Below are 5,530 nucleotides of genomic sequence, written 5' to 3'. Positions count from 1 at the left end.
CCCCCCCCCCGGTAAATATCGTACAGTCCCTAAGATGGCATGCACTTTTGGGAGGCCGCTAGCGTGTTGATTTCAGTATGTGAGAAGTTTTCAACACATCTGATATTCCCTCTAACTCGATTTGCCTGTTTTATTTTTCCCCAGGCTCTGATTGTGTCTACCTGTGAATAATTAAAAATTTAACGGCTCTCAGTGGCCAATGTGCAGATGTTGTCACATCGGCGCACCAAATCCGTAGTGTGTTTTTGGCACCCAGTTAGACAGATTAGCCTATTAAGAGGCTCGGTGGGCGTCACTCCACCGTATACTTGGGGAAGTCATGTAAAGTGCCTTTCTCAAGGGCACAACGTCGGGACACGGTGAGTATCGAACTCGGGACCTCTCGGTTCCGAGTCCAACGCTCTAACCGTTGCGCCACCGACGCCACTTTTGAATAATTCCTTTCTGATATGCAACGGACAAAATTATGACGAAACGTTGACCAAACAGCCAACGGACACCCTGGATTCGCGCAGACACAGTACGTTGTACCGACGTACTTTCTAAGTAATGTTCCTCTTGAACAATGCGTAGGTGTTTTAAGTTCCGTATTTCGTCCTTTTCGCTACCCCCCCCCCTCAAATAGGGCACGTTGATACACTTGAGGTCCGTTGAAGTGCACTAGTTACAGGAAAACAGCAAGAAGAAACGCCCACGGTCTGTTTCACTTCTTGATCAGTCCTCCAGGCTTGGGGAGGCGGCTTGAAAGAGTAGAAATCGGCCAAATGTAGAGAGATAACATGCCAGGGGAGCTTGTCCGCTGGAGAGTACAGTTTTTTTTTAAATTGCCGCACCCAAACTGTACTCCTCTAGCGTAACAACTCCCATGGCAAGTCAAAACCAGTAAAACTATAGCTTGTACCATGTATGTTGTAGAATATAGTATAATGTTACGGACGTAGATATAGTATCACATACCACTGTATTTTCTTTCTTATGTTGTTTGTAACTGCAATTAGCCCTCGGGCGTGTATTTGCAATAAACTTTCAACTTTCATTATCTTTCTCTATTTGGCCGATTTCTGCTCTTTCCGGCTGCCTGCCGAAGCCTGGCAGAGGCTATCAATGGACCGAAACCACGTGCCGAAACTGAGCTGCGCGGAGGTGTACAAAGTTTCGGGTCGAGTTTCCGTTCCACTTTCCATAACATTACATCAGTTGAACAAAGAGTTTTCAGTTCGCAGTTCCTGTCGACCGCCTACCCACAGTAGTGTGTGTGCAGCTCCACAGACAAGGTAGGTGTGCGTTAGTCTCTACCAGACTAACTAACTAACTACTGGCTATATATACTATACTATCGGAGAATATTTGCCAGGGGAGTTTGCCCACCTTGTAGGGGGCCCGCAAGCCCTTTTCCGTAGAGCGTAATTATTGGCGCATTTTGCATAGAGCGTATTCGCCGTTTTAATTCTACGTAATGCGTTGTAGCCACTTGGAATTTATCGTCAAGCGTAATCGAGAGGTTTCCGAAGTCAGCGTAGAGCGTTGTCGGGGACCCCCCCCCCTTGCAGGCCCTCTTGTAGGTTTGACTGGCCGCGCTTCGGAGGGAAAGAAACTACCTCCCCGCGGCCGGACTCCCTTGGCCAATTTTACTCTCCTTTTTGCCGAATTCTACGATTTGTATTCCCGTAGAAAGGCCTCCGTGGCAGGCTTATAGAACTGGGGGTTTGGGGGTCTTCGGCTGTTTGTTCAACCAGGTCGGCTATGTTGTCCATATGAAATCAGAAAATAGCACATAAAAGCTCCCAAAGACCCAGAAGACCCCCAAAACCCCCAGTTTGGCATGCTATGGAGGCTATGATGGAGGCTAGGTGTACATGTGCGTCGTCTTAGCCGGATTTTATCTTCACCAGACAGTTTTGAAGACAAAAGACAGCCATTGTACAGTCAAACCTGCCCAAGCCGGCCACAGAACGACCGGATACAGACTTTTTTCCAATAGACACAAGCATAAGGCCACCTGTCTAAGAAGACTTTGCCTCTGTCAGGTTTGGGCAGGTTTGACTGTTTACTGAATGTTTGCTATGTTGCTGTTCCTTTGATGAGTATCTTAAAAAAAAAAAAAGATAGTTTTCGGTGCCCATGTGAAAGAAGGGACACAGGAGTTAAGTTATTGTTTAACAGGGCACGTTAGTTACTAGTACCCTGGCTGCCATCCTATCTGTTTATTAGTAGTGATAGTTTAAATGGATAAAACCCTTGCAGCGCAAGGCTGAATGGAGGCTTTGTACGGACGTCAGGGATTCAAAAACATCCAACACTCTAAAACGTGACTTCGTATGGCAAGTGAGAGTTCTTAATAAGTTATAAAAAAAGTTTTTTTTAAATTGCCTACGTCAATTCCACACCGATTTCTGAAAGATTTGTGCAATACATGGACATAAAAGGTCTTTTTTGTTCCATGAAAAAAAATCTTACCAAGTATGCACGCGGCGCGGCCGCAGCTGGCTACATTACACCAAACGACTTGTTACGCCTAACTCTTGAACATCTAACTCTAAACACTTGTTTAAAGCTATCTAATGACAATGCCCCTACTGTACTTGGTGACAGCGAGTTCCACTCTGCGATAGTTATAGGAAAGAATGAGTTTTTGAACACCTCAATCCTTGGCTGATAACTCTGGTACTTGGTAGGGAGGGCAGACCACAGAAAGCGTGCTATTTATATAGTGAGTGCATACGTTCTTAAGCCATAACTCTGAGGACCAGTTTTGTTCACATATGTATTTCTACATATCACTCTTCTTTGTTTTTGCTCTGTGTGACAATTATTACATTATAGTACATAAGTTAAGGCTGCTATTGGTATTGCATGATAGTTTTTTTACATGATAGTGCAAGCAAAAACATTATGTAAAGGCAACATTTAAAACAAAAAACTTCAGAAGTGACGATTACTATATTTCAAAATATAGAGGATTGGTAATTTCTATACTCGACAGAATCTGGAGTAGCGCATAAAATCAAAGAACCCACATATTATAGAAGAAGTGGTTAAATTCGTCTTCCATTGCCTAAAAAGAAGAAGTCAAACCCAGTAAAACTATAGCTAGTACCATGTATGTTGTAGAATATAGTATAATGTTACGGACGTAGATATAGTCTCACATACCACATACTTATGTTGTTTGTAACTGCAATTAACCCTCGGGCATGTATTTGCAATAAACTTTCTTGTACAGTGTAATTTGCTTTGATACTAAATCTCCAAAATTATAATTAGATTGCCCATCAATACTTAACCAAATATCGTTAATATCCATTCACAAAGTTTAGAGTTATCCTGCATACATGCAATCGAAAATGCACAAAACGTCCGCTAAAATACGATGAAAAAAGCCAGATGCATCATTTTTTAACTTGAACTACATTTATACAACAGCTACTTACATATACATGCCAAAAATAAACAAAATCCGCCCACAAATAATCGAGTTCTGACGTTTATACGGTGACACGCCGCAGCTGCTCCACAAAAATCTACCGATTCCATATCTTTCTGACGAAAGCAATTACATGTAGATTGAACATGCATACTTTACAAAAAACACTGAGTCTCCATTTTCTTATTTGGATAATTATTAGCAATAACATTAACTGTTCTTACACACTGTGAATTGCAGTAAACATTTTTGGGGACGGCGAAACAATTCTTACAAAATAAGCCATGAGAGACTCTTTACACTGAACATTTAGTTGAACTTATATTTCCCTATAAGCAAAAATAAAAATTATAATAATAATAAAAAAGATAAGCAACCAAACTACAAATTTGGCAAGTACGTGAGCTATTAATACTGAACACAGCTTTAACTTTCTCTCGCGAATGTAACTTACACAAAATTCAAGTTATTCTTTTGGTGTCCGATAGGTACTATGTCATATTAAAGGACAGGGTACTACAAAGTTCCTTTATGTAGAGCATTTTATAACATTGTAAGTCATCAGTGCATCTGCTTTCTTCACAGATGTTCATTTTGGAAACGAAAATCTAATTTGTAGGATTAAATATTTGTAGGAGTTTTGCATTAAAATGATATTATAAGTGCAGAGTCTTTAAAAGTGAATGGTCTGTACCTCATTTAACATCCAATTTAATGAATGACTTTATATACCAGCTGTAGGTTTCAGCGCCCATGTGAAAGAGGGCAGCTAGCACTTCGTTATGTGGTAAATTCCCCACTTTTAGAGATTACATATTAGGTTGAGACTGATCCTGTCCTGTCTGATCATGGCCACTAGGCATTTCTGTTGACGCTTCATCCCTCGTTTGCATTTTCACATCTACATACATAGGGGTTAAGACAGCTAGCACTTCGTTATATGATAAATTCCCCACTTTCAGAGATTGTATATAAGCATGAGACTGACCCCGCCCTGCCTCATCATGGCTCCTGGCCATTTCTGTAAATGTTGGTTTCTTTGGTGTGTTTTTTTTTACATCTACGTACACATAATGTTTGGCTGCAAGGCAGCTAGCACTTCGTTATGTGATAAATTCCCCACTTTTAGAGATTACATATTAGGTTGAGACCGATCCTGTCCTGTCTCATGATCATTGGCCATTTCTGTAGATGTTGGTTTCTTTGGTGTGTTTTTGTACATCTAGGTACATATAGTATTTGGCTGTAAGGCAGCTAGCACTTCGTTATGTGGTAAATTCCCCACTTTTAGAGATTACATATTAGGTTGAGACTGATCCTGTCCTGTCTCATGATCATTGGCCATTTCTGTAGATGTTGGTTTCTTTGGTGTGTGTTTTTTTACATCTAGGTAAATATAATGTTTGGCTGTAAGGCAGCTAGCACTTCGTTATGTGATAAATTCCCCACTTTTAGAGATTACATATTAGGTTGAGACTGATCCTGTCCTGTCTCATGATCATTGGCCATTTCTGTAGATGTTGGTTTCTTTGGTGTGTGTTTTTTTACATCTAGGTAAATATAATGTTTGGCTGTAAGGCAGCTAGCACTTCGTTATGTGGTAAATTCCCCACTTTTAGAGATTACATATTAGGTTGAGACTGATCCTGTCCTGTCTGATCATGACCACTTGGCCATTTCTATAGATGCTTCGTCCTTTGGTGGTGTTTTTACATAGCGTTTGGCTGTAAGGCAGCTAGCACTTCGTTATGTGATAAAGTCCCCACTTTTAGAGATTACATAGTAGGTTGAGACTGACCCTGCCCTGTCTGATCATGGCTACTGGCCATTTCTGTAAATGTTGGTTTCTTTGGTGTTTTTTTTTACATCTACGTACATGTAGAGTTTGGCTGTAAGGCAGCTAGCACTTCGTTATGTGATAAATTCCCACTTTTAGAGATTACATGTACATATTAGCTTGAGACTGATCCTGTCCTGTCTGATCATGACCACTAGCCATTTCTGTTGACGCTTCATCCCTTGTTTGCATTTTCACATCTACATACATAGGGTTTTTGCTGTAAGGCAGCGTGCACTTCGTTACGTGACAGATTTGCAACTGTCAGA

The sequence above is a fragment of the Branchiostoma belcheri genome, unplaced genomic scaffold (assembly GCF_001625305.1).
Source record: "Branchiostoma belcheri isolate BF01 breed outbred unplaced genomic scaffold, Haploidv18h27 scaffold15, whole genome shotgun sequence".
Classification (NCBI taxonomy): Eukaryota; Metazoa; Chordata; class Leptocardii; order Amphioxiformes; family Branchiostomatidae; genus Branchiostoma; species Branchiostoma belcheri.
Note: the sequence above shows the minus strand (reverse complement) of the source record.